The 27823-nt window shown below is 45.3% G+C and overlaps 5 non-coding genes and 3 pseudogenes across 5 annotated transcripts; all 8 read right to left on the reverse strand.

The window, feature by feature from the left end:
- Positions 1-2473: 2473 nt before the first annotated feature.
- On the reverse strand, positions 2474-2666 carry LOC141179705 (U2 spliceosomal RNA). Its single transcript, XR_012255693.1, has one exon. It is a non-coding gene; the product is annotated as a U2 spliceosomal RNA (small nuclear RNA).
- Positions 2667-8823: 6157 nt separating this feature from the next.
- LOC141180002 (U2 spliceosomal RNA) lies at positions 8824-8939 on the reverse strand (annotated as a pseudogene).
- Positions 8940-10048: 1109 nt separating this feature from the next.
- LOC141179944 (U2 spliceosomal RNA) lies at positions 10049-10239 on the reverse strand. The gene has a single exon (XR_012255867.1). It is a non-coding gene; the product is annotated as a U2 spliceosomal RNA (small nuclear RNA).
- A 6383-nt stretch (positions 10240-16622) lies between these two features.
- On the reverse strand, positions 16623-16810 carry LOC141179978 (U2 spliceosomal RNA). Its single transcript, XR_012255887.1, has one exon. It is a non-coding gene; the product is annotated as a U2 spliceosomal RNA (small nuclear RNA).
- An 813-nt stretch (positions 16811-17623) lies between these two features.
- LOC141180125 (U2 spliceosomal RNA) lies at positions 17624-17699 on the reverse strand (annotated as a pseudogene).
- Positions 17700-18814: 1115 nt separating this feature from the next.
- Positions 18815-19002, reverse strand: LOC141179904 (U2 spliceosomal RNA). The gene has a single exon (XR_012255841.1). It is a non-coding gene; the product is annotated as a U2 spliceosomal RNA (small nuclear RNA).
- A 2542-nt stretch (positions 19003-21544) lies between these two features.
- On the reverse strand, positions 21545-21727 carry LOC141179732 (U2 spliceosomal RNA). Its single transcript, XR_012255715.1, has one exon. It is a non-coding gene; the product is annotated as a U2 spliceosomal RNA (small nuclear RNA).
- A 2541-nt stretch (positions 21728-24268) lies between these two features.
- LOC141179817 (U2 spliceosomal RNA) lies at positions 24269-24441 on the reverse strand (annotated as a pseudogene).
- Between the last annotated feature and the right edge of the window lie 3382 nt (positions 24442-27823).

Raw genomic sequence — 27823 nt, forward strand, 5'->3', positions numbered from 1 at the left:
AAGATCAGCAACACAGATTTCCTGATGTTCGCCACCTAGAAGCAAAGCCCCCTCATCTGGCTGGCTAATCACCCTGGAAGATCCTGAGGCCATCGCTGCGTGGTCCCCTGTAGCCAACCGCACAGGGGCACCACCCTCCAGCCCAACAGGATCGGTATCGGGAACCATCGATACGGAGGATACCCTCCCAGAAGGAGGACCCCCCCGCTCCGGTCCATGCGAGGTCCGCGCATCGTTAAGGGACTTCGATGCAGGTGCCGCCCCAGAGGGGCCTCCGGCTCCCTGCTCCATCCCAGCCTTCTCGCCCTTCGAACCGCCCTCCGACGCCGGCCTGCCAGTGAAGACCGGTGGGCGCATCGGCTCAGCTTCAGAAGATGCAGCTTCTGCGTAGGTCCTGGTCCTGGTCCTGTTGGGGCATCCTCGGAACATGTGCCCCGCCTCACCGCAGAGATTACATTTCCTCCCAGCGGGACAGTCCTTCATTAAATGTCCGTAACAGCTGCAATTATTGCAGCGGTCTACTTTCCTGCCCGTGCAGGACGTTTGGGTATGACCCATTTGTCCACAGTTCCTGCAACATACTGGCATTCCAGGATAAAATAAGTAGCCTCTGCTCTTACCGATTACGAAGGTTGAGGGAGGGTGTAGCATTCCTCCCACTCCACTAAGGTCCCTCTTTAGACGGGCCATATACCTTCTCTTGCCGCACCAGAAGCCTACCGCGTTCTTCACAGTACCCAGGTATCTCAGATCATCACAATAGCGGGTAAGGTAGGTCGAGATGTCTGCAGCTTCCACAAAGGGGTTCGGGAAATGCACCACGATGGGGATCTCGTCATAAGCATACAAGAGACAAAAGGTTAGTCCATCCAATTCATCTAAGTAGTTTTTCTCGTTTACCTTTTGTACGAGTTGCTGACAGCATCCCTGGCTCTTGAAGGTGATGGTGTATGTCCCCTTGTACTCGTTCTCCTGGAAGCAGAATATGTCTTCCCGCCGAAACTCCAGAACTCCAAGAAGAATCCTATGGCAGATGTAGTCCAAATTCTTCTCCATCCTCGATGCTGCTCCAACTTCAATCCTCACGGTGTTCCGCATCCGGGCATCACCCGATGAATATGTGAGCGTTGCCGGCATCCTTCACTCAGGAACGTACCGACTCTTCTCTCTGAAAGGCGCAAGCCTTCATGGGATCCCTTCCCGTTGCTCCCGGACTAATCCTTCCTCCCAATAGCAGCAGGGGGGTTAAGTCCCTCCGAAGAGGAACGATCCCCCCAGGCCGAGAGAAAGGGTACCAAGAGCACCTCACAGGCAAGACCACACAGGTAAACCTGATAGATCGTGCCAAAAGGCCGAGAAGCGATAACCAGAATTGGTTTCGAACTACGGAGCCACCCAAGGATCCTGAAAAATCCATTTGTGGAGATGAGCTCCTGGACTCCCGTTAAGAAGACATGCTGTCAACCTCTAGATCCCTTACATGCCTGCACTTTTCGGCTTGCTGCTGCTGCAATCCACGCGTTTTACATCTGCATAACTCCACCTCTTTAAATACAGCACCCTCACCCCCTGCTGTTCCCACCCGCCTCAACACCGTTGGAAGGGAGGAGAACCAATTAAGGCGGGGGGTGGGGTGGAACGAGCAGCTGTCTACCCTTAGCAGGAGGGCTGCTGATTACTTACCTCTCCTGCTGCTGCTGGCTGTCCAGCAGCAGACTGAAGGTGGCTGCTGCTGTGCGCAGGTATATAAAGGCTCAGAGCCTATTATGACACGCGCAGCCAGCGTTCCATTGCCACATTCCATCTACTGCAGGCAGGATACCTGGCTGGCTGAATGTCACTGAGAAGCTCACAGAGACCGCCATAAGCAACAGTTTAACAGAATGCCACAGACTAATCAACCAAACTTTTTGGGTTGGGTTCTCTTTTATAGTCTGCAGGCATTAAATGAAAGAAGTCAGTGTTCCAGCAGAGGGAGACAACGTTTCAGAAAAGGCATTGTAGCAAACCAAAAAAGAAATTTTAAGCGCAGCAGAGTAACCAGCGCACATACCTGTTAGCTCAGGTGAGTTTAAAAGGCTGCTGTTGATAACAAGGGCATTTGCTAAATAGATGGTGTGTGTGCAACAATATACTGAAAGGTCAATTATATTGTGCAGCTTATCTCACCACCTGTAGTTATTTAGGTGAAAGCTCCAAAATGCTTGCCTAATATGTCTGTTTATCCAAAAGGAAGTAAAGAGGGAGAGCTAGAAAGATAGCATTGCATTACATTACATGGCAATGCAATGCACAGTTGCTGAAGTTGAACCAAAATGAGCTTGTCATCTGGCTTCTGCAACTTTGAACATGAAAAATCCAATGAGGAGAAGAAAAGCAAAGCCAAAGAGTCCATCCCAAAATCCGACAAACAAGCAAAATGAACAAAAAACATTGAATTCAATTCTTTCTGATTTTAGAAACTGCATTAAAGAAGGGGTGCACCGGTCCTGGAGATACTGCAATACCAGGTCAATGCGTGGAGTGGACAGAGCAAGCTCTTTTTCCATCTCCCTGTTCTAAAAATCCATTTAATATATGGTCCCCAGATAGGGGACGTATCAGATATTAAACTGATAAGAACAGATTTTTTGATTGAATATATCTTTTATTAGCACAAAAAATAAGTTAACAGACAGTGTACAGTGCCGCAGCCCAGTACACACAGAATTCTACATCATATTTACATAGCATGAGGATACGACGCACTAACTAGACACATCACACCCCTATGCTACACAAAACACTTAATCTGAAAGAAAAAGCATGTCAATCAATACAGTACGACGAACCGTGATAAGGGATGGGGATTGGGAAAAAGGGGATGGGGAGGGGAAAATCACAGGCCCGAAGCTTTATTGAAAGACAAGACACATAAGGGGAGAGGGGGAGGAGGGGTTTAGTCCTCGTCCTCGTCCTCCGGACCGTCCATGATGGAATAGTCTCTGAGCAGGCTGTGGATCAGCCTGCGGCAGTCCTGGATGGACATCCTCTCCCTCCTCAAGATGAGCCGGTTCCTGGCGACCCAAACGGCATCCTTGAAGCAGTTCATAAGGCGCCAAGCCTCCTGGATGGCTCCGACGGTATGAACCCCAGGGAAGAGTCCGTAAAGCACAGAATGGTGCGATAGGCTCGCCCTGGGGACAGAGTTCCTCAGGTCGTCCTCAAGTGCAGTCAATAGGCGCTGTGCAAATCCGCAGTCCCAAAAAGTGTGCAAAGATGTTTCCTCCACGAAGGGGCACCTTGGGCAGTACCGGGTCTTGCACAGGTTCCGGGCATGCATGAATGACCGGACGGGCAGTCCGCCCTGAATCGCCATCCACGACAAGTCCTTGTGCCCGTTGGTCAGCCTGTCAGACGACACATTTGTCCACACAGTCTCCAGCGTGTCCTGGTGAAGTCCTGTGATGTTCTCCACGTCATCCTTGGCTCTGATTAGCTTGTGGATAGTTTTGGGCTTCCACAAGTCGGGCTTGAGTCCCTCCAGTTGATGCTCCCCCACAAATCGAACGACGTCTCCGTAGAACCATGGCGTCGTCCAGTTGTAGGGGAAGGAGCTGTCCCACTTGTCCCAGCCGAGTCGCCTCCAAAGAGGAAGCAGGAAGAAGCGAGACATGGACCTGCCCGCGGAGCCATTCTTGACTTGCAAAGTCCGGCGGACACAATCACACACAAAAGAGGATCGCAGGAGGGTGGGGATATCTGGAACGCCCTTCCCACCCTTGCGAGGCTCCTTGTACATGACGGCCCGCCTGACTCTGTCCATCTTGGATCCCCAGACAAAGTGAAACACTGTCCTGGTAATGGCCCTGCACACAGTGACGTGTGGGGGCCAGGCCTGCGCCGTGTACTGCAAGACGGGCAGGACCTCATTACGCAGGACGAGTGCCTTACCCTCACAAGTGAGGTGTCTGAGGCTCCAGAGTCCGATCCGTTGCTTCACCTTGGCCAAGCGTTCTTGCCAGGACTTGAGGGCCGCTCCTTCCTTCCCGAACCAGACTCCCAGCACCTTGAGGAAATCTGGTTGAATGTTGAAGGGGAAGGGGGCGGAGGAGGCCGGCTGCCAATCCCCGAAGAGCATGGCTTCCGACTTCCTGCAGTTGACTTTGGCCCCTGAAGCCCGGCCGAACCTCTCACACGTCTGGACGAGGGCGTCGACTGAACCACGATCAGCGCAGAAGACGGTGACGTCGTCCATGTAGAGCGAGCACTTGACCTTGTGTCGTCCCGGACCCGGTGCGGTGATCCCTCTGATCTCTCCATTCTGCCGGATAGCCTCTGCGAAGAGTTCTATAACACAAACAAAAAGAAGAGGTGATAGAGGGCAGCCTTGTCTGACCCCAGAGAGGACAGGGAAGGGGTCAGTCTTCCAGCCGTTCACCAACACCGAGCTGTGGATATCAAAATACATCAGACGGACATACGAACAAAACATGTTACCCAAACCTAACCGGTGCAGAGCTCGTCCCATGAACTCGTGGGAAACCCGGTCGAAGGCCTTCTCCTGATCCAAGGAGACCAGGGCCGCGTGTGCGCGGCGGACCTTGATGTACTCGACCGTGTCCCGCACGAGAGCGAGGCTGTCTGCGATGCGACGTCCAGGGATGCCGCAGGTCTGGTCCGGGTGGATGATCCGTCCGATGACCGTCTTAAGTCGTGTCGCCATCGTCTTGGCCAGGATCTTGTAGTCCACGTTGAGCAGAGTGATGGGACGCCAATTCCTCAGGTCGCACCTCTCTCCCTTCCGCTTGTACAGGATTGTGACCATTCCTTCCCTCAAAGATGGAGGCATTCTACCCTCCACCACCATCTCCTCGTACAGGTCCAACAGGTCCGGACAGATGAGGTCTCCCAGCGCTACATAGAGCTCCGCTGGAAGACCATCACTGCCCGGGGTCCTGCCGGTCCTAAAGGATTTAGCGGCAGAGAGCAATTCGCCCACCATCAGAGGTTTGTCCAAGGCTGCCGTGCCTGCAGGATCAAGATGGTTAGTGATACCTGACAGGAACTTATCAGCAGCGTCGGGGTCGGTAGTCTTGTGGGAGTAGAGTTCGCTGTAGAAGTCGCTGACGACCCTCATCACGTCCTCCTTCCCACGTCGCATGTTTCCGCTCTCGTCTCGCAGCTCGTTCAGGGGCGTGTGACCGGCATGAAGTTTCCTGAAAAAGAATGAGTTACATTTCTCACCCTTCTCCAGATTCTCCACTTTGGAACGGAAGATGATTCGCTTGGACTCCTCCTCAAAGTGCCTTTTCAGGCTCTTCTTGGTCTCCTCCAGCTCCTCCCTCACGTTCCAGCCGCAGTGAAGAAGGTCCTGCAGCGACCGCAGCTCGCGCTGCAGCCCTCTGAAGTCCCTCCTCTTCTCACACGCCTGTTGTCGACCCTTGGCCTGAAAGAAACAGCGAAACTCAAGTTTAACATATTCCCACCAATCAGAGACTGTTTGGAAGCTACCCTTGTAGGACTGCCACATTGCGTAGGCTGCTCTCAGCTCCTCCACGACTTCATCCTGAGCCAGCAGAGCACAATTCAGCTTCCAGGAGCCGGGGCCGGACGGAAAACCGTCGCCGAGGACACCTTGTAAGTGAATGGCTCTGTGGTCGGAGAAGAAGCAGGAGACCATCGAGTGCCTACTCTGCCTGACTGCCCGAGAGGTGAACACAAAGTCAATCCTGGAGCGAAGTGAGCCATCGGGTCGGCTCCACGAATAGTTCGTGGAGCCTCTCCCCATGGAGCCCACCACGTCCTGAAGAGAGGCCTCGGTTACCATCTCGATGAGCAGCTTGGACGTGATGTCCAACTTGGCAGATGTGCCAGAACTACGACCGTCCTCCTCGATGGGGCAGTTGAAATCCCCGGCCATCACTAAGGTCCTGGTGGTGGCAAGCTGAAGCCGCAGGGTCTGGAAAAGCTCCAAACGCTCATTCTTCAGTGGGGACGCATACACGTTGATGAACCTGACAGGTTCTCCCGCCCAGTTGCCATCTACAACAAGAGCCCTGCCGCAGATGAGCTCCTGGACGGACTCAAGCGTGAATGCGCCCCCCCTGATCAGAATTGCGACCCCCGCAGACTTGCAGTCACCCCCACCGGACCAGTAGGATGGACCGTGGGACCACTCCCTGGCCAGATGTTTGAAGGACCTAGAGGAGGGAAGGGAACATTCCTGCAACATATAAACATCACACAACTGGGAAGTAAGGAAGGCATAAATAGTCTGACGTCTGAACTTGTCCTTGATGCTCCTGACATTAATGGAAAATAAGTTAATATTAGCCATCATGTAGGGAAAAAAGAAAAAGTTAGCGCAGGCAATACACCTTAGTTACCACTCCGGTCGGGTGGTCCCTCGTCGGTGTTGACTGCTGGTGACGGGATCACCAGCAGGCCCTCTTCCTCCATCTGGTCAAGCAGCGCGGCCTCAATCTCGGCGACCACCAGTTCCTCCTCTTCTGGCTCGGCCACCAGGGTCTCAACCATGTGCTCCATCTCTTCTGGCTCAGGGAGGGTATCCTCCTTTTCGCCTACGAAATCCAGAATCTTCTTTTATGAGGATTCAGTAGCAGGGCTGTCCTCCACCTTCCTCTTTCCCCGGGTTGGAACTGGGGAGACAAGAAGGGGAAAATCCTCCTCGGAATAGATAGCGGCGGGTGGAGGAAAGGTTAATTCCACCGCTACCATGGTCTGGGGAGGGAGAGTGGCTGCCGGGGCAGGGGAAAGGACACCTGCTGAGGAGTAGGGGAAGGAGGAAGAGGAAGTGGAATCCTCAGCAGGGGTGGCCGGGGTGGGGGGGGATTGGACGGGGGTGGCAGGGGGAGGGATCGAGAGAGGGGTGACAGAACTCTTACCCTCCTTTGACTTTTTCTTCTGCTTCGGAGCTGCTGGGACCGTCGCTGGGGCTTTGGCCACCGACTCCTTGACCGCTTTGGCCTTGGTCGTCTCGGCCTTGGCCGCTGGGGCCTTGGTCGTCGCGTCCTTGACCTTCACAGGCCTGGTCGTCAGGGCCTTGTCCTCCGTAGCTGGGGTCGTCGCAACCACCGATGCCCAGGATCTCTCACGCCTGGGGCAATCCTTGTACAGATGAGCCGCCAGCCCACACAGGTTGCAGGACGTCTTCTTCGGGCAGTCCTTCGAGCTGTGTCCCATCACTCGACAAATCCTGCAGGCATCCTCCTTGCAGTCCTTCATCTCGTGGCCGTTCTTGCCGCATCTCCTGCAGTTCCGCGGCATGTCCGGGTAATAGATGAGGCCGTAGGAGTTGCCCAGGGAGAATGTCGGGGGCAGGTGCCGAAGTCCGTCTGAGTACGCCAGGTCCCTGTGAAGTCTAACGGTCACCGACCACTTACCTGTCCAGAAGCCGAGTCCATTCAGGATGTGAGAGGGTTCCTTCACAACCAAACAGAAGCGTCTCAGGAAGGTACAGATGTCTTGGCCTGGGGTGTGCGGGTTGCGCATGGAGACCGTGATCCTCCTTTCATCCCTCTGGATAGGGCAGCTACCTGTAAAGGCAGAGAAAGAATTATCCGGTCCTTTTGCGCTTACCATTTCCCAGAACCTCCTGCAGGTGTTCACAGTGGCGAAGGTGACGAAGAAGATCCCCGTCAAGAAGGTCTGGATGCTGAGGGTGTCCGACCTGGAGAAGCCTCGATCCAGCAGCATCTTCTGGCAGAACACGTCCGAGGACATGTCCGGCACCCTCCCATCCACTTCCTTCAGCTTCAGGGCCACCGTCTGCCGCATCCATGGCTCCAGGGCTGGAGCTTCGTGGCGGGGCTTCTGGGGTCCCTTCTGCTGGCCAGTCGTGGAGGCAGAGTCCTTGGGGTCAGAATCGGCTCCTGGCTGGGCCCTCCTGGCTGTCCCCAGCTCCAGGCTCTTCTTTTCGGCCTTCCTCGCAGCGCTTGCCATGGCTTTCCTCCTGCAGTTACTTCTTGGAGCTGGATCTGGAACTCTTCCCGGAATGGGTGGAGCTATGCAGATTCTTCTCCCGTCGTGTTCTGGACAAATTCCCCGAAAGGTCTTTGTCTCGATGATTTTCTTCCTCGAAGATTCCACAGGACAGCCCGATTCTTCTCCGAGTCTTCGTCTTCTTCTGGATTCTTTAGAGCTTCTTCCTCCCACCGATATCCGCCTTCGTTCTCTGATGTCAGCTGGGCTCCGAAGCTCTTCTCCTTCCGAGTTCGATCGCTCTCGTCAAGTGTAGATCGTAGCTCTTGTGTTCTTAAAAGAACAGATTTTTTGATTGAAGCTGCATCCAAGGCACTGAAAAATGTGACCGAAGTCACACCAAAACAGCGCACGAGGCGAGGATTCATGTGGACCCTTCCCGGAGGAGAGGGTCCCCAATAAACCATCCCCATCCCTCCGAGCCAGAAGGCCACAGCGAGGGTCAGGGATCTCCGATGCTCTCCCTAGCCGAAGCCGGAGAAGAGCCGTTTTCGTGCTCCCAGCTACCATCTAGGCTGCCACCCTAGTGGAGCTGGAGCCTGTGTTGGTTTCTCAGCCCAAAGCTGACCGGACCTCCGACCGGGTTTATAAAAATTCCCCTTCCTAGCCCGGAGGCCAGGAATAGGGGGGGTTGCTCAGAAAGTATGATTGGCAAAGGTGCGGCGTGCTACGAAGCCAAGTCTTTCTGGGGTTCCCAGTCCCAGTAAGCTTGGACTCCCACCAGGGCGCCTACTCCTGGGGCACATTGCTCCAAAGCCCTCACACTTACCCAGCCTAGTGACTTTGATCCTGGAGGGCCATGTTTTCCATCAGATAACTCTATGAGCCACCTGGCGTACTAACAAGTGCACCAAACCAGTGTGTAATATGCATCAATTTACTAGGGCAGCCCAAGGACAAAACTGTCTTTTCAAAAGATACTACACTTGATCTTAGCCAAAAGGCCGAGAAGCGATAACCAGAATTGGTTTCGAACTACGGAGCCACCCAAGGATCCTGAAAAGTCCATTTGTGGAGATGAGCTCCTGGACTCCCGTTAAGAAGACATGTTGTCAACCTCTAGATCCCTTACATGCCTGCACTTTTCGGCTTGCTGCTGCTGCAATCCACGCATTTTAGATCTGCATAACTCCACCTCTTTAAACACAGCACCCTCACCCCCTGCTGTTCCCACCCGCCTCAACACCGTTGTAAGGGAGGAGAACCAATTAAGGCGGGGGGTGGGGTGGAACGAGCAGCTGTCTACCCTTAGCAGGAGGGCTGCTGATTACTTACCTCTCCTGCTGCTGCTGGCTGTCCAGCAGCAGACTGAAGGTGGCTGCTGCTGTGCGCAGGTATATAAAGGCTCAGAGCCTATTATGACACGCGCAGCCAGCGTTCCATTGCCACATTCCATCTACTGCAGGCAGGATACCTGGCTGGCTGAATGTCACTGAGAAGCTCACAGAGACCGCCATAAGCAACAGTTTAACAGAATGCCACAGACTAATCAACCAAACTTTTTGGGTTGGGTTCTCTTTTATAGTCTGCAGGCATTAAATGAAAGAAGTCAGTGTTCCAGCAGAGGGAGACAACGTTTCAGAAAAGGCATTGTAGCAAACCAAAAAAGAAATTTTAAGCGCAGCAGAGTAACCAGCGCACATACCTGTTAGCTCAGGTGAGTTTAAAAGGCTGCTGTTGATAACAAGGGCATTTGCTAAATAGATGGTGTGTGTGCAACAATATACTGAAAGGTCAATTATATTGTGCAGCTTATCTCACCACCTGTAGTTATTTAGGTGAAAGCTCCAAAATGCTTGCCTAATATGTCTGTTTATCCAAAAGGAAATAAAGAGGGAGAGCTAGATAGATAGCATTGCATTACATTACATGGCAATGCAATGCACAGTTGCTGAAGTTGAACCAAAATGAGCTTGTCATCTGGCTTCTGCAACTTTAAACATGAAAAATCCAATGAGGAGAAGAAAAGCAAAGCCAAAGAGTCCATCCCAAAATCCGACAAACAAGCAAAATGAACAAAAGACATTGAATTCAATTCTTTCTGATTTTAGAAACTGCATTAAAGAAGGGGTGCACCGGTCCTGGAGATACTGCAATACCAGGTCAATGTGTGGAGTGGACAGAGCAAGCTCTTTTTCCATCTCCCTGTTGTAAAAATCCATTTAATATATGGTCCCCAGATAGGGGACGTATCAGATATTAAACTGATAAGAACAGATTTTTTTTTTTTAATTTGGCTATCCCCTGCAGAGGGATAAAACCGTTTATTAAAACTTTAACAAATTACAAGCATAATTACACAAATACCAAACGTTAAAAGACAAATGAAATTTACAAAACAAAAAAATACAAAGATTTTAAATAATTAGGTTCCATTGGTCAACAAGCCATTTTTTGGAAATATGTACATTCTTCTTTTTGTCAATTAAATAATAAGTATACATTTCACATAAACATAAACTTAAAACATCATTCACTGATAAAACATCTTGTTTAAAAATAGCAATGTTGCGCGCTTTCCAGAGAGATGACTTGGCGCAGTTCACTGTCTTCCAAGCCATTGTGTACTGGTCCATTGTGGGGCATTCCATAAGTCCGTATAGCACAGTTTTATATGTAAAGTCCTTGAGGTCTGCCACCCTTTCCAGTAGGGGGAGCAGTCTTCTCCAGAAATCCTTTGCAAAATTACATGTCCATAATAGATGTTCCACCGTTTCCTCGTCTTGGCATCCGGCTCTTGGGCAGATGGCAGACCTCACAAATCCTCTTCTGTATTGGAATGCCCGGCAAGGAAGACAGCGGTGCATGCAACTCCAAGCCAGATCTCTCTGTTCATTAAAAAGATAAAAAACGTTAATCATTTTCCAGATAGACATAGATTTGTCATCATCATATCTGTCAACATTACATATTTCCTCACTTTTACGTATTTCTTTAATTAGTTTCTTACTATTTCTTAATTCCTCTATTTTCTTAGTCCCTAAATTAAAATCGGACACTATTTTCCTTAAAATCTCATAATGCGTCGACAAATTAAAAGCATGGGGCACAGATATATTAACTTCATACCATCCAAACTTTCTCATAAAAAATCCTGTATTAAAGCGCATAAAAAAGGACCAATAGTGATTCTTAAAAAGGGCATTAAAGCAGTAAACGAACAGATGGATTAAAAGAAACCTATTAAAATCTGGAAAATCTTTACCACCTTTTACTTTTGATTTCATCACGATTTCTCTTTTCAGCTTTTCCATTTTTGAGTTCCAAAAGAAGGTAAAACAGGTTTTGGTTATCTTTTTTAAAACATTAACAGGCGGGGGAAAACCATGCTAAGATACAATAAAAGAGGTAAAATCACCATCTTTAAAACCAATACTTTACCCTCCATTGTAAGTCTCCTCATGTTCCACATACATATTTTCGTATTTACTTTCTGTGTAACTGTTTCCCAACTATTATAACCATCATTATTTTCAGTGAATGATATACCTAAAATGGAAATGGATTCGGAGACATTAATTGGTACATCACGTAAAATCATCCCCCCAACACTTAAAATGTTACACTTATTAAAATTGATTTTAAAACCAGAAGCTAGGCAAAAGGATTGCACTTGATGGAGAGTGGCCGTAAGTGATGGTGCATCTGTACACAAGACCGCCACGTCATCCATGTAGCCTACAACCTTGGCCTCCAAACCACCGCTTCCAGGCAGAGGGACACCGCATATCTGTTTATTTTGGCGTAATGCACATAACATTGGTTCCAGTGCACAGATAAACAGTAGGGGGGACAGAGGGCATCCCTGTTTCACCCCTGACCGTAAAAATACCTCTTGTGTCTTAAAACCATTCACTAAAATCTTACTTGTACAATCCTTGTAAAATGCTTTAAGCGATAGTAAAAACCCTTCTGGTATGCCCATTTTCTCTAAAACTTTAAAAAGATAAAAGTGTGAGACACGGTCAAATGCTTTTTCAAAATCAATAGATAAAATCGCCATTTTCCCCTTTCTGTCTTTCACATCCTCAATACAGTCTTTCACTAAATTCAGATTGTCCCATATACTGCGCCCCGGCACCCCACACACTTGATTAGAATGAATAACTTTGCTGATGACTTCTTTTAGACGATTTGCACAAATTTTAGCCATTATTTTATAGTCACAATTTAAAAGTGTTATTGGTCTCCAGTTTTCTAATTTTGATTTATCGCCTTTTTTGTATAGGAGGGAGACTTCACCTTTCTTCCAGGAATTTAATAAAACCTTATTATTAAAAACCTCAGTAAACAAATAAAACAAATCATCTTTTAAAATATCATAAAAACATACATAAAATTCTATTGGGATGCCATCAGGACCAGGGACCTTTCCAGTTTTAAAACTTTTAATAGTTTTTAACACTTCTTGTTCCGTTAAAACTTGGGATAAAAACTCTTGGGATGCGGGATCTAAAACAGCTGTTAGTCCTTGCAGCGAATCATCCATTAATTTATTATCTATATTTTTTCCATTAAAAAGATTAGAAAAAAAAACCTCAACTTTACCCAGCATATTTTTTATATTATTCTCACCATCTATATGGTCAATTATCACTTTTTCTTTTTTATTTTTCCTAAAAAAATATCTGGAACACTTTTCATTTTCTTCTATATGTTGTACTCTAGAACGAAAAATTATCTCTTTTCCTTTTTGTTCTAGCCATTTTGAAATCTCTTCTTTTAAGTTTGAAATATCAAGTTGTACATCTATCCCATTGTCTCTGAGCTTAAATAATGTTTGTAGGCGGGTATTTAAAATTCTATATTCTTCATATTTTTCTTTGGCTCTACATATACTCTTTTTAATAAAAAAGTCTTTTATTTTTACTTTCATTCTATCCCACCATACACTCATAGTCTCATTTGTTTTTTTCCCTTTTCTACATTTCCTATAAAACTCAATAAAATCTGATAAAATCTGTGGGTCGGTTAAAAGGGATACGTTCATTTTCCAGCTTTTCTTACCACATTTTTTGTTGTCATTTACTTTTATGGTAAAGGATAAAAGTTTATGGTCTGAAAATATATTAGTTAAAACTTCACATTTGGCAGGTATTGTTTTATCTGAACCAAAAATAAAATCAATCCTAGAGCTACAATTAGCATTGCTCCAAGTGAAACCGGCGTCCTCTGGGCTGTCACTATGACACTCTTTATATATGTCTATCAATTTAGCATCTTTGACTATATCATGTAGCATACCTGAGGTTTTATCGTAGTTCCTGCTTACAGAGCTGGAGCGCCGGTTTTCACCTTTTAAAACACAATTAAAATCCCCTGCTAAGATAAAAGGTTCAGAGTTATTAATAAATAATGGTAAAAGATCAAGCATTTCGGCTCTTTCATTTTTCTCTGGGGATCCATAAAAATTTAAAAACTGCCATCTAATACCATCAATAAAAGCTTTCACTAATAAAATACGACCTGGTAAAATTTCCTGAATAAAATCAATTAAAACGTTCCCTTTAAAAAGTATGGCTACACCCGCTGATCCTGCAGCATTCGATCCGGACCAGACAGATGGCCCACACTTCCACTCATCTTTACATTTTTGATATGACATTTCATGTGGGATATTACATTCTTGCAGAAAAAATACAGATGCAGTAAAACACGTAAAAAAATTAAAAAGAGCAGTTCTTCTCGTGTTAGATTTTATGCCTCTCACGTTGAGGGAAATACCTTTGAGTTCAGCCATCATTAGAAAATGTAGAAATTTTACTTAGGTAACTAAGAGCAACGGATTTACCTGTCCGATGAACCTGATCAGACCACTGGGCTTGCGCCTCCCTCCTCATCTGATAGTATCGTCACGAGAGTCTCCGTGGAGGAGGAAAGATTACCACATTTATATAAACCCGACGCTACACTGGCATAGCTCGGAGGGCTGGCTGGCAGAACCCGCTGGGTCTCCATTGGCTGGCCATGCAGTTACTCATCAGGTGGGTCCCCGAGGGGTTCCGCCGCCCCTGTTTGACCTGTAGAAGGTCGTCCTATAGGAGGAGGTTGCGCACAAGGCAGAGCCTCTGACTCTTCAGAGGCAGCAAGATCCCGGTCCCCACCTGTAGCAGCGGAGACCGAAACCCCTGAGGGTCCAGCGTCCACGTCCCCTTCTGGAGAAGTGTCCATCTGTTCACCTCCTGCTGCCTCCTGCGAACCACCCTTTTTCTTTTTCTTAGGACCCACCTTTATCCACTCAGCGCCCTCAGCACTAGGAGACCCAGACTGGGCATGGGCTTCTGTGTCGGCCTTTTGCCGGTCCCTTTTGACCTTACCAGTAGTGCCCTTCTGCTCCTTCTCAGCCCTCCTTTTGGACTCCCGCAGGTCCTGCAGCCAGGTTTTGGGATTTGGTATTTTACCTGTCATAGACTCTGGAGACACTTCACTATTTGGTACGCCCTTATTGTCTCCAGAGGCTCCAGGTTGTTGTTCCTCCTCCTGAGGGGTGGTCTGATCTTTTGGTCCTTGGTCGGACGTCTTGGACTTCCCCTTTTGCTCATCTTCCCGAAATCTGTGAGGGCAAGAAAAATAAAAGTGACCTGGAGTCTGGCAAAAACTGCATTTCTTTTCCTTAGGGCATTCTTTTGTCTCATGTTCTTCACTAGCACAATTTCTACATGATACATGACAGTTTTCTTTTGAATGACCATAGCGCCCACAATTTCTGCAATATACTGGCATCCCAGAAAAGAAGAAATCCCCATTTGTTTGCCCAATTTTGAAACGGGCAGGGGGGAGCCGTATACCACCTGGTGTATTTGGATCTCTTGTACACTTCACAAGGAATTTCCACTTAGATGTCCATATGTTATATTCGTTTAATATCTTCCCAATACATTTAACACTTTTAAAATAAATTGCTAGAAATGACATTACTTCTGGAGCAGAAACAAAGGGCGAAAATATTTTTACAATAACCAGTCTTACCTCATCCAGGACGTGCTCAACAATTTGTATCCCTTTCAAAACAGGACTATTTTCAACTTTTTTTAACTTTTCTAGTACATCTCTAAAAATACCTTCTCCGGTGAATGTGATGTCATAGTCACCTCTTCTGGGATAATCCTGGATGGAGAGAATTTCATTCCTTTGTACGCCAAGAAGGTTCCTGAGCACGTCCTGGACTACATACCCTAATTTCCTCATATCCGAGCCACCCGCCGTGAAGTGAACTCGGATAGAGTTTTTTAGCCTCGCATAAAGAGGCACGAGGTTAGGGTCAACCTCCATGGAAAAACGCAACAAGGTTGCAAATTGCAGCCGCTTGCAATCTGCGCTCCCAGTGTTCTTGCAGCGAAAAACACCTGGAAGCTGGGGGATCGCAACTCGTTACCCTGGGACTAAGCCCTCTCCCTAATAGCAGCAAGCAGGTTAAGTCCACCAAAGTGGACGATCCTGCCAGGCCAAGGAGAGGGGTACCCGAGTGCCCTTCAACCACAATCTCCTGCAATAAAGCACTTGATCTTAGCCAAAAGGCCGAGAAGCGATAACCAGAATTGGTTTCGAACTACGGAGCCACCCAAGGATCCTGAAAAGTCCATTTGTGGAGATGAGCTCCTGGACTCCCGTTAAGAAGACATGTTGTCAACCTCTAGATCCCTTACATGCCTGCACTTTTCGGCTTGCTGCTGCTGCAATCCACGCGTTTTAGATCTGCATAACTCCACCTCTTTAAACACAGCACCCTCACCCCCTGCTGTTCCCACCCGCCTCAACACCATTGGAAGGGAGGAGAACCAATTAAGGCGGGGGGTGGGGTGGAACGAGCAGCTGTCTACCCTTAGCAGGAGGGCTGCTGATTACTTACCTCTCCTGCTGCTGCTGGCTGTCCAGCAGCAGACTGAAGGTGGCTGCTGCTGTGCGCAGGTATATAAAGGCTCAGAGCCTATTATGACACGCGCAGCCAGCGTTCCATTGCCACATTCCATCTACTGCAGGCAGGATACCTGGCTGGCTGAATGTCACTGAGAAGCTCACAGAGACCGCCATAAGCAACAGTTTAACAGAATGCCACAGACTAATCAACCAAACTTTTTGGGTTGGGTTCTCTTTTATAGTCTGCAGGCATTAAATGAAAGAAGTCAGTGTTCCAGCAGAGGGAGACAACGTTTCAGAAAAGGCATTGTAGCAAACCAAAAAAGAAATTTTAAGCGCAGCAGAGTAACCAGCGCACATACCTGTTAGCTCAGGTGAGTTTAAAAGGCTGCTGTTGATAACAAGGGCATTTGCTAAATAGATGGTGTGTGTGCAACAATATACTGAAAGGTCAATTATATTGTGCAGCTTATCTCACCACCTGTAGTTATTTAGGTGAAAGCTCCAAAATGCTTGCCTAATATGTCTGTTTATCCAAAAGGAAGTAAAGAGGGAGAGCTAGATAGATAGCATTGCATTACATTACATGGCAATGCAATGCACAGTTGCTGAAGTTGAACCAAAATGAGCTTGTCATCTGGCTTCTGCAACTTTGAACATGAAAAATCCAATGAGGAGAAGAAAAGCAAAGCCAAAGAGTCCATCCCAAAATCCGACAAACAAGCAAAATGAACAAAAGACATTGAATTCAATTCTTTCTGATTTTAGAAACTGCATTAAAGAAGGGGTGCACCGGTCCTGGAGATACTGCAATACCAGGTCAATGCGTGGAGTGGACAGAGCAAGTTCTTTTTCCATCTCCCTGTTCTAAAAATCCATTTAATATAAGTCCCCAGATAGGGGACGTATCAGATATTAAACTGATAAGAACAGATTTTTTTTTTTTTTTTTTTTTTATCGAAAGCCCGAATTCGTGTACAAAACCCGAGTGCGCTTAAAAAAGTGACAAGTGCCACAAAAAAAGTGCACTAGGATGCTGGTCTTCTTGAAACCCTCTCCAAAAGGAGAAGGGTCCCCCAAACCATTCCCCGTCCCTCCGAGCCAGAAGGCCACAGCGAGGAACAGGGACAAATAGCCACCTCCAGCCGAAACCAGAGGCGGCCCAATCTTACCCCCAATACCTGCCCGAGTTCTCACCCGAGCAAGGCACTGGGAGCCAAAAGACTGTGCTCCCCTCCCGGAAGAGGGGAGCCAACATCGCTCTCCTCCCGAAAGAGGAGAGCCAGGGGGGTTCAGGGGGGAGCGGAACCTGATGGCCACACACTCCCCCCCTAGACCTGCCAAGAGAGTAACCCGTTAGGGAACCGCATCCCGACAAAATCCTAGTAAGGACGTGGACACACGTGAATAAGTGGACACACAGTGACAAAAAAATTAAATAAATAGTGAAGGTTTCACAGTATAATACTGCCCGGACCTTCGACCGGGAATTGAAAAATTCCCCATCCTAAGGCCAGAAGGCCCGGAATAAGGGTGTGTGCAAAGAAAGAAAATTTGAAGTGCTTGTGCAAATGTGCCATAAACTCAAGTGGGGTTCCCAATCCCAGTGAGTTAAGGCACCCCAGGGTCACCACTCCTGGGGCACTTCACACTTCGGGCTTTCGATCTTCCCCGGCCCAATGGCGTCGATCCTGGGGGGCCATGCTTTCCACCAGATGACTATATTAGCCACCTGGCGTACTAACAAGCGCCTAAACCCCAGTGTGCATAATGTATCAATCTACTAGGGTGGCCAACATCCAAAACCGCCTTTTCGAAAGATACTACACTTGATCTTAGCCAAAAGGCCGAGAAGTGATAACCGGAATTGGTTTCGAACTACGGAGCCACCCAAGGATCCTGAAAAGTCCATTTGTGGAGATGAGCTCCTGGACTCCCGTTAAGAAGACATGTTGTCAACCTCTAGATCCCTTACATGCCTGCACTTTTCGGCTTGCTGCTGCTGCAATCCAGGCGTTTTAGATCTGCATAACTCCACCTCTTTAAACACAGCACCCTCACCCCCTGCTGTTCCCACCCGCCTCAACACTGTTGTAAGGGAGGAGAACCAATTAAGGCGGGGGGTGGGGTGGAACGAGCAGCTGTCTACCCTTAGCAGGAGGGCTGCTGATTACATACCTCTCCTGCTGCTGCTGTTGCTGGCTGTCCAGCAGCAGACTGAAGGTGGCTGCTGCTGTGCGCAGGTATATAAAGGCTCAGAGCCTATTATGACACGCGCAGCCAGCGTTCCATTGCCACATTCCATCTACTGCAGGCAGGATACCTGGCTGGCTGAATGTCACTGAGAAGCTCACAGAGACCGCCATAAGCAACAGTTTAACAGCATGCCACAGACTAATCAACCAAACTTTTTGGGTTGGGTTCTCTTTTATAGTCTGCATGCATTAAATGAAAGAAGTCAGTGTTCCAGCAGAGGGAGACAACGTTTCAGAAAAGGCATTGTAGCAAACCAAAAAAGAAATTTTAAGCGCAGCAGAGTAACCAGCGCACATACCTGTTAGCTCAGGTGAGTTTAAAAGGCTGCTGTTGATAACAAGGGCATTTGCTAAATAGATGGTGTGTGTGCAACAATATACTGAAAGGTCAATTATATTGTGCAGCTTATCTCACCACCTGTAGTTATTTAGGTGAAAGCTCCAAAATGCTTGCCTAATATGTCTGTTTATCCAAAAGGAAGTAAAGAGGGAGAGCTAGATAGATAGCATTGCATTACATTACATGGCAATGCAATGCACAGTTGCTGAAGTTGAACCAAAATGAGCTTGTCATCTGGCTTCTGCAACTTTGAACATGAAAAATCCAATGAGGAGAAGAAAAGCAAAGCCAAAGAGTCCATCCCAAAATCCGACAAACAAGCAAAATGAACAAAAGACATTGAATTCAATTCTTTCTGATTTTAGAAACTGCATTAAAGAAGCGGTGCAACGGTCCTGGAGATACTGCAATACCAGGTCAATGCGTGGAGTGGACAGAGCAAGCTCTTTTTCCATCTCCCTGTTCTAAAAATCCATTTAATATATGGTCCCCAGATAGGGGACGTATCAGATATTAAACTGATAAGAACAGATTTTTATTTTATTTATTTATTTTTTTTAAAACCATTCAGGTTTAGTTTTTATATAGCAAAACCGAATATTATTCTTCGAATAATTGCCAAAAACTATTCATCATCATGGTTTTCTCCTCTTTTTTAATTTCAAAAATGATAAATGCTTCACACTGAAATACATCCAATTATAAGCGACAACATCTCACTCATATAAAATATCTAAACTCATTATCGTAGGCCATAATCCCAATTACATTCAAGTCCTAACACTAACCTTGCTTTTTAACAAAAATAACCTGCAATTCCTAACTATTGCATAATACGTATAAAACATAATTGTTGCACATATTTCCAACATCAGAACTTCTCTTTTACTTTCCTTCCTTCAAACAAAGTAACCTTCTTCTCAGGCACCCAAAAATTCTTTATTTCCACCTCCATTTCTTCCCTCATTTCCTCATTTAAATCATCTAACTCCAAATTCCAGTCAAGAATCTGCTCTTCTTCTTTTTCCTTTACCTTCTCCATTTTCTCCGATTTTCCTCTACCATTGTCACTTGCCTTCCTCACCTTCTTCATATCTTCTTCCATAAAAAAGCTCAGTTTCTCTTTATACCTTTCCACCTTATCTCTTTTCTCGTCGGATCTCACACATGCCACAAAGTCTTCCTGCTTTTCCATCGTAACTTTCCCTCCTTTGCCACCAGTTTCCCAGTAACAAAAGCCTGCTTTCCCTTCTATAAACAGCTTTCCAACCGAAAATTCTTCGTCTTGTTTCATCCACAACAAAAATCTTCTCTTACCATTCCATACTCCGATTCGATTCATATACTCTTTTTGAAACACAACCATCACAGTTCTTAATTTCAGATACCCTAAAACTTCCTCTTGTCCAACGAACGGATCGTCCATGTACACAATAAGGCTCTTCGGTTTCCCAACCACCGAAAAATAAACTCCAAATTCACTCTTCTGTATGCTCCGACCTTCTTGCCATAAGCGAAAGAACTGAAAACATTTCTCTTCATCTCTTAAAGTCACATCAAAAACATTTCTGTTTCTATTTTCCTGCATACATAATATGTCCGATTTGCATAATCCATGCGTTTCCAAAAAGCACAGTACCTCTTCTTCTCCCAGTATTTTCCTCTTTGCATTATCCTCCAGAAAAATTCTCAAACAGTTCTTCTTCTTCCAAAACTCCATTTTCTCCAAAAGTTCCGTCTGTCCACACGAAATCCTGTTGTCCCAACAGCTAAGTGTTGGGACAGCCGCCCCCTACGAAAGTAGTGGCAAGGTGATCGCCTCTCGTTGCCCGGGGACTAATCCAACTCCCTAATAGCAGCAGGGGGGTGAAGCCCTGCTGAAAGACAGAGCGATCCCCCCAGGCCAAGGAGCCGGGTACCCCGAGCACCTCTCAGCGAAGACCAAGGCAGCAACCACTAGATCACTACACTTGATCTTAGCCAAAAGGCCGAGAAGCGATAACCAGAATTGGTTTCGAATTACGGAGCCACCCAAGGATCCTGAAAAGTCCATTTGTGGAGATGAGCTCCTGGACTCCCGTTAAGAAGACATGTTGTCAACCTCTAGATCCCTTACATGCCTGCACTTTTCGGCTTGCTGCTGCTGCAATCCACGCGTTTTAGATCTGCATAACTCCACCTCTTTAAACACAGCACCCTCACCCCCTGCTGTTCCCACCCGCCTCAACACCGTTGGAAGGGAGGAGAACCAATTAAGGCAGGGGGTGGGGTGGAACGAGCAGCTGTCTACCCTTAGCAGGAGGGCTGCTGATTACTTACCTCTCCTGCTGTTGCTGGCTGTCCAGCAGCAGACTGAAGGTGGCTGCTGCTGTGCGCAGGTATATAAAGGCTCAGAGCCTATTATGACACGCGCAGCCAGCGTTCCATTGCCACATTCCATCTACTGCAGGCAGGATACCTGGCTGGCTGAATGTCACTGAGAAGCTCACAGAGACCGCCATAAGCAACAGTTTAAAAGAATGCCACAGACTAATCAACCAAACTTTTTGGGTTGGGTTCTCTTTTATAGTCTGCAGGCATTAAATGAAAGAAGTCAGTGTTCCAGCAGAGGGAGACAACGTTTCAGAAAAGGCATTGTAGCAAACCAAAAAAGAAATTTTAAGCGCAGCAGAGTAACCAGCGCACATACCTGTTAGCTCAGGTGAGTTTAAAAGGCTGCTGTTGATAACAAGGGCATTTGCTAAATAGATGGTGTGTGTGCAACAATATACTGAAAGGTCAATTATATTGTGCAGCTTATCTCACCACCTGTAGTTATTTAGGTGAAAGCTCCAAAATGCTTGCCTAATATGTCTGTTTATCCAAAAGGAAGTAAAGAGGGAGAGCTAGATAGATATCATTGCATTACATTACATGGCAATGCAATGCACAGTTGCTGAAGTTGAACCAAAATGAGCTTGTCATCTGGCTTCTGCAACTTTGAACATGAAAAATCCAATGAGGAGAAGAAAAGCAAAGCCAAAGAGTCCATCCCAAAATCCGACAAACAAGCAAAATGAACAAAAGACATTGAATTCAATTCTTTCTGATTTTAGAAACTGCATTAAAGAAGGGGTGCACCGGTCCTGGAGATACTGCAATACCAGGTCAATGCGTGGAGTGGACAGAGCAAGCTCTTTTTCCATCTCCCTGTTCTAAAAATCCATTTAATATATGGTCCCCAGATAGGGGACGTATCAGATATTAAACTGATAAGAACAGATTTTTTTTTTTTTTTTTTTTTAAAAACCATTCAGGTTTAGTTTTTATATAGCAAAACCGAATATTATTCTTCGAATAATTGCCAAAAACTATTCATCATCATGGTTTTCTCCTCTTTTTTAATTTCAAAAATGATAAATGCTTCACACTGAAATACATCCAATTATAAGCGACAACATCTCACTCATATAAAATATCTAAACTCATTATCGTAGGCCATAATCCCAATTACATTCAAGTCCTAACACTAACCTTGCTTTTTAACAAAAATAACCTGCAATTCCTAACTATTGCATAATACGTATAAAACATAATTGTTGCACATATTTCCAACATCAGAACTTCTCTTTTACTTTCCTTCCTTCAAACAAAGTAACCTTCTTCTCAGGCACCCAAAAATTCTTTATTTCCACCTCCATTTCTTCCCTCATTTCCTCATTTAAATCATCTAACTCCAAATTCCAGTCAAGAATCTGCTCTTCTTCTTTTTCCTTTACCTTCTCCATTTTCTCCGATTTTCCTCTACCATTGTCACTTGCCTTCCTCACCTTCTTCATATCTTCTTCCATAAAAAAGCTCAGTTTCTCTTTATACCTTTCCACCTTATCTCTTTTCTCGTCGGATCTCACACATGCCACAAAGTCTTCCTGCTTTTCCATCGTAACTTTCCCTCCTTTGCCACCAGTTTCCCAGTAACAAAAGCCTGCTTTCCCTTCTATAAACAGCTTTCCAACCGAAAATTCTTCGTCTTGTTTCATCCACAACAAAAATCTTCTCTTACCATTCCATACTCCGATTCGATTCATATACTCTTTTTGAAACACAACCATCACAGTTCTTAATTTCAGATACCCTAAAACTTCCTCTTGTCCAACGAACGGATCGTCCATGTACACAATAAGGCTCTTCGGTTTCCCAACCACCGAAAAATAAACTCCAAATTCACTCTTCTGTATGCTCCGACCTTCTTGCCATAAGCGAAAGAACTGAAAACATTTCTCTTCATCTCTTAAAGTCACATCAAAAACATTTCTGTTTCTATTTTCCTGCATACATAATATGTCCGATTTGCATAATCCATGCATTTCCAAAAAGCACAGTACCTCTTCTTCTCCCAGTATTTTCCTCTTTGCATTATCCTCCAGAAAAATTCTCAAACAGTTCTTCTTCTTCCAAAACTCCATTTTCTCCAAAAGTTCCGTCTGTCCACACGAAATCCTGTTGTCCCAACAGCTAAGTGTTGGGACAGCCGCCCCCTACGAAAGTAGTGGCAAGGTGATCGCCTCTCGTTGCCCGGGGACTAATCCAACTCTCTAATAGCAGCAGGGGGGTGAAGCCCTGCTGAAAGACAGAGCGATCCCCCCAGGCCAAGGAGCCGGGTACCCCGAGCACCTCTCAGCCAAGACCAAGGCAGCAACCACTAGATCACTACACTTGATCTTAGCCAAAAGGCCGAGAAGCGATAACCAGAATTGGTTTCGAACTACGGAGCCACCCAAGGATCCTGAAAGTCCATTTGTGGAGATGAGCTCCTGTACTCCCGTTAAGAAGACATGTTGTCAACCTCTAGATCCCTTACATGCCTGCACTTTTCGGCTTGCTGCTGCTGCAATCCACGCGTTTTAGATCTGCATAACTCCACCTCTTTAAACACAGCACCCTCACCCCCTGCTGTTCCCACCCGCCTCAACACCGTTGGAAGGGAGGAGAACCAATTAAGGCGGGGGGTGGGGTGGAACGAGCAGCTGTCTACCCTTAGCAGGAGGGCTGCTGATTACTTACCTCTCCTGCTGCTGCTGGCTGTCCAGCAGCAGACTGAAGGTGGCTGCTGCTGTGCGCAGGTATATAAAGGCTCAGAGCCTATTATGACACGCGCAGCCAGCGTTCCATTGCCACATTCCATCTACTGCAGGCAGGATACCTGGCTGGCTGAATGTCACTGAGAAGCTCACAGAGACCGCCATAAGCAACAGTTTAACAGAATGCCACAGACTAATCAACCAAACTTTTTGGGTTGGGTTCTCTTTTATAGTCTGCAGGCATTAAATGAAAGAAGTCAGTGTTCCAGCAGAGGGAGACAACGTTTCAGAAAAGGCATTGTAGCAAACCAAAAAAGAAATTTTAAGCGCAGCAGAGTAACCAGCGCACATACCTGTTAGCTCAGGTGAGTTTAAAAGGCTGCTGTTGATAACAAGGGCATTTGCTAAATAGATGGTGTGTGTGCAACAATATACTGAAAGGTCAATTATATTGTGCAGCTTATCTCACCACCTGTAGTTATTTAGGTGAAAGCTCCAAAATGCTTGCCTAATATGTCTGTTTATCCAAAAGGAAGTAAAGAGGGAGAGCTAGATAGATAGCATTGCATTACATTACATGGCAATGCAATGCACAGTTGCTGAAGTTGAACCAAAATGAGCTTGTCATCTGGCTTCTGCAACTTTGAACATGAAAAATCCAATGAGGAGAAGAAAAGCAAAGCCAAAGAGTCCATCCCAAAATCCGACAAACAAGCAAAATGAACAAAAGACATTGAATTCAATTCTTTCTGATTTTAGAAACTGCATTAAAGAAGGGGTGCACCGGTCCTGGAGATACTGCAATACCAGGTCAATGCGTGGAGTGGACAGAGCAAGCTCTTTTTCCATCTCCCTGTTCTAAAAATCCATTTAATATATGGTCCCCAGATAGGGGACGTATCAGATATTAAACTGATAAGAACAGATCCGTTTTCAAACAAGCTTTATTTAAATCAGACATACATCATAAATTACAAACAAATCACAAAGACTTGAATAAAATATGACATAAAACAAATACAAGGTCAGATTTAAAAAGCGCATAAAAGCAGAAAAAGCATAAAACACAGTTTTGCATATAATTTGCATAAATAAATACATATGTCAAATGCAAACACCATAGCTTTTTAACTTTATCTTTTTACAATCAGGTAGTATGAAAACTTTTCACAAAGAACATATCCGATACAATATTTGAAACAAATCACAAATACTGGAATAAAATATGACATAAAACTAATACTGAGTCAGAATTAAAATGCACTTAAAAGCATAAAAAGCATAAAACACAGTTTTGCATATAATTTACATAAATAAATACATATTCCATATTTGCAAACACCATAGCTTTTTTGCTTCATTGATTCCCATCTTTTTACAATCTCTCAGATAGTATGTAAACATTTCACAAAGAGCAAGCCCAATACAATCTTTGACAGGAATAAATTCACGTTTAAACAATAATATATTGCGCACTTTCCATAAAGCTTCTTTTAAACAGTTTATTATAAGCCATGCGACTCGTGCTTGTTTCATGGTTGGGCAATTAATTATCCCATATATTATAATGTCACAATTAAGGGTTTGTATACCACATATCCATTTTAGGAGGGTGCCCACCGTCTGCCATAGCTCTTGTGCGTAGGGGCAATCCCACAGTAAATGAAACACTGACTCGTTTGGGGCGCATCTTTCTCTGGGACATCTAGCACTAGCCACCAGCCCCCTATGATGCTGAAAAGCTCTCGTAGGGAGACATTGGTGAACAACCTGCCAAGCTAAATCCTTTTGTGAGTTGCTAAGTGCAGGACAGGCCACGTTGTTCCACACCAGGCGGCACCTGGAGATGGAAAAATTAGACACATCCTCCATCTCCTCATGTCCCTTACAAATAACTGTTAACTTACGTTGATCAAATAAAAGCTGACGATCAACTTGGGTCAGATCATATTCTGAAATGACCTTCTCCAAGATCTTGTAATGCTTAGGGGGAGATAAGAGAAAAGGACAATTAACAGTCATACTGAAGTTCAACTTTCGGAAAAGAAACCCAGTTGTATATCTAAGAAAACAAGAGAAAGCCCCAACATTATTCAAGCTTTTGCAACAAAATACAAAAAACTTGATAAATAAAAACAATTTTAAATCAGGGAACCCTTTACCCCCATTTTTCTTGCTTTTACATACCACCTCCCTCCTCAATTTCTCCATTTTGGATCCCCACAGAAAATAAAACATGGGCTTCATAAGTCTTTTAAGATACAGAGAATTAGGGGGAAAAACCATAGCGGCATACAAAATGATAGGAAGCAAAACCATTTTAATTACAAGAATCTTGCCCTCCATTGTTAGTTTTCGAGTTTGCCATAAAGAGATCTTCTGATTTAATTTATTCAAAACCAAATCCCAGTTTTCAATACCATCATTAGCAGGATTAAACAAGACACCCAGGATCTTGATTCCTACTGTTTGTGTGGGAACCCTAGGCGGATCTGACTCCCATTGACCCATAATCATACAGTCACATTTATTTATATTCAACTTAAACCCAGACCCAGCACTAAAAATTTCAGTAATTAGAATTGCTCTGTTAATAGATGCTGAGCTAGTGCCATATACAGATATGTCATCCATATATCCAATAGCTTTAACTTGTTGTCCACCCCCACCCGGAATAAAAATGCCCCTAACCACCTTGTCCCGACGCAGCAGGCACAACAGTGGCTCAATGGAGCAGACAAATAAAAGTGGGGACATGGGGCAACCTTGTTTAACACCGGAAAGAAGCTCCACCTCTCTAGTTAAAAAACCATTGACTAAAATCCGGGCAGATGACTGTTTGTATAAAAGTGCAATTTTCTGAATAAAAGAATCAGGGAACCCCATCTTTCCCATAACTTTAAAAAGATAAAAGTGGGAGACCCTATCAAACGCTTTCATAAAATCCAAAGATAAAATAGCTAGTGGCTGTTTTCTATCTTTTTGAAACCAGATAAGATCACGAATTAGGTTTAGATGCTCCCAGATTGATCTCCCGGGGACACCACACACCTGATCTGGATGAATTACATTTTTAATAACTGCTTTAAGACGACCAGCAACAACTTTAGCTAAAATCTTGTAGTCTGTATTTAATAGTGAAATAGGCCTCCAATTCTCCAACTTTGATTTATCACCTTTCTTAAAAATTAATGTAATCATACTTTTAAGCCATGAATATGGTAATAAATCAGCCTTAGAGGCTTCACAAACTACTTGTATAAAATCCTCCTTAATTAGATCCCAAAAGCAAAGATAAAATTCAATAGGAAGGCCATCTGATCCAGGAGCCTTACCTTTATTAAAACTCTTAAGGGTCTCTTCAATTTCACTGGGTAAAAGTTCTTTAGCTAAAAAAATCTGGTCATCTTTATTTAAAAACTGGGATAAAACATTAAGATTCTCTGTAAAAGCAGGTTCATCAACATTTTTAATACTAAAAAGATCTCTATAAAAATTAGCAGTATGTTCTAAAATGCCCTCAGTGGAAGATTGTCCTTCTAGCTCAGTAATCACTTGTTTTTTGTCACTCATTTTTTTAAAGAAAAACCTTGAGCAGGTCTCACCCTCTTCCAAATATTTCACACGGGTATTAAATATAATTTCTTTACCCTTTTGTTCCAGGAATTTTTGGATTTCTGTCTGGATCTTGGTAATCTCACCATCCACACCAGGTACTCCCCACCCCTTAAGCTTATGGAGAGTTTGCATCCTGACATTAAAATCTTTAAAACATTTCCTTTTTTCACGTGCCTTCCTTTTACCAATTTTAATAAAAAATTCTTTAATACGGGTTTTAACACACTCCCACCACCCCAACATACTCTGATTTGGGTGTTTCCGTCTTCTCCAACTCTCATACTTTGCATAAAACTCCGCCCTTACCAGTTCGTCTTCTAATAAGAGCACATTCAATTTCCACATACCTTTTCCAACTTTTGCTTCCTGTGGAGTTTGCAATACATTGTATAGTAATACATGATCAGAAAAAATATTTTCTATTAGACCAGCATTCCTAGGTTTAAAAACATCAGAAGAGGAAAAAATAAAATCAATACGAGATGACATCCCTCTACCCCTCCATGTATGCCCAGGGTCAGTAGGGTAGGACTTTCTCCAAGCATCTAATAATTTGAGGTCCGTTGTCAAATGTTTTAACAGACTGGATGTTTTGTCTGTTCTTCCATTAGTATCACCTCCACTCCTCCCCTCCCCCAACATGACACAGTTAAAATCCCCTCCCACTATCACAGGGGACGGACCTGATAAAAACAAAGGGATGACATTAA

Source organism: Phyllobates terribilis, unplaced genomic scaffold, assembly GCF_046119375.1.
Source record: "Phyllobates terribilis strain yellow unplaced genomic scaffold, ASM4611937v1 Scaffold_30__1_contigs__length_15301838, whole genome shotgun sequence".
Classification (NCBI taxonomy): Eukaryota; Metazoa; Chordata; class Amphibia; order Anura; family Dendrobatidae; genus Phyllobates; species Phyllobates terribilis.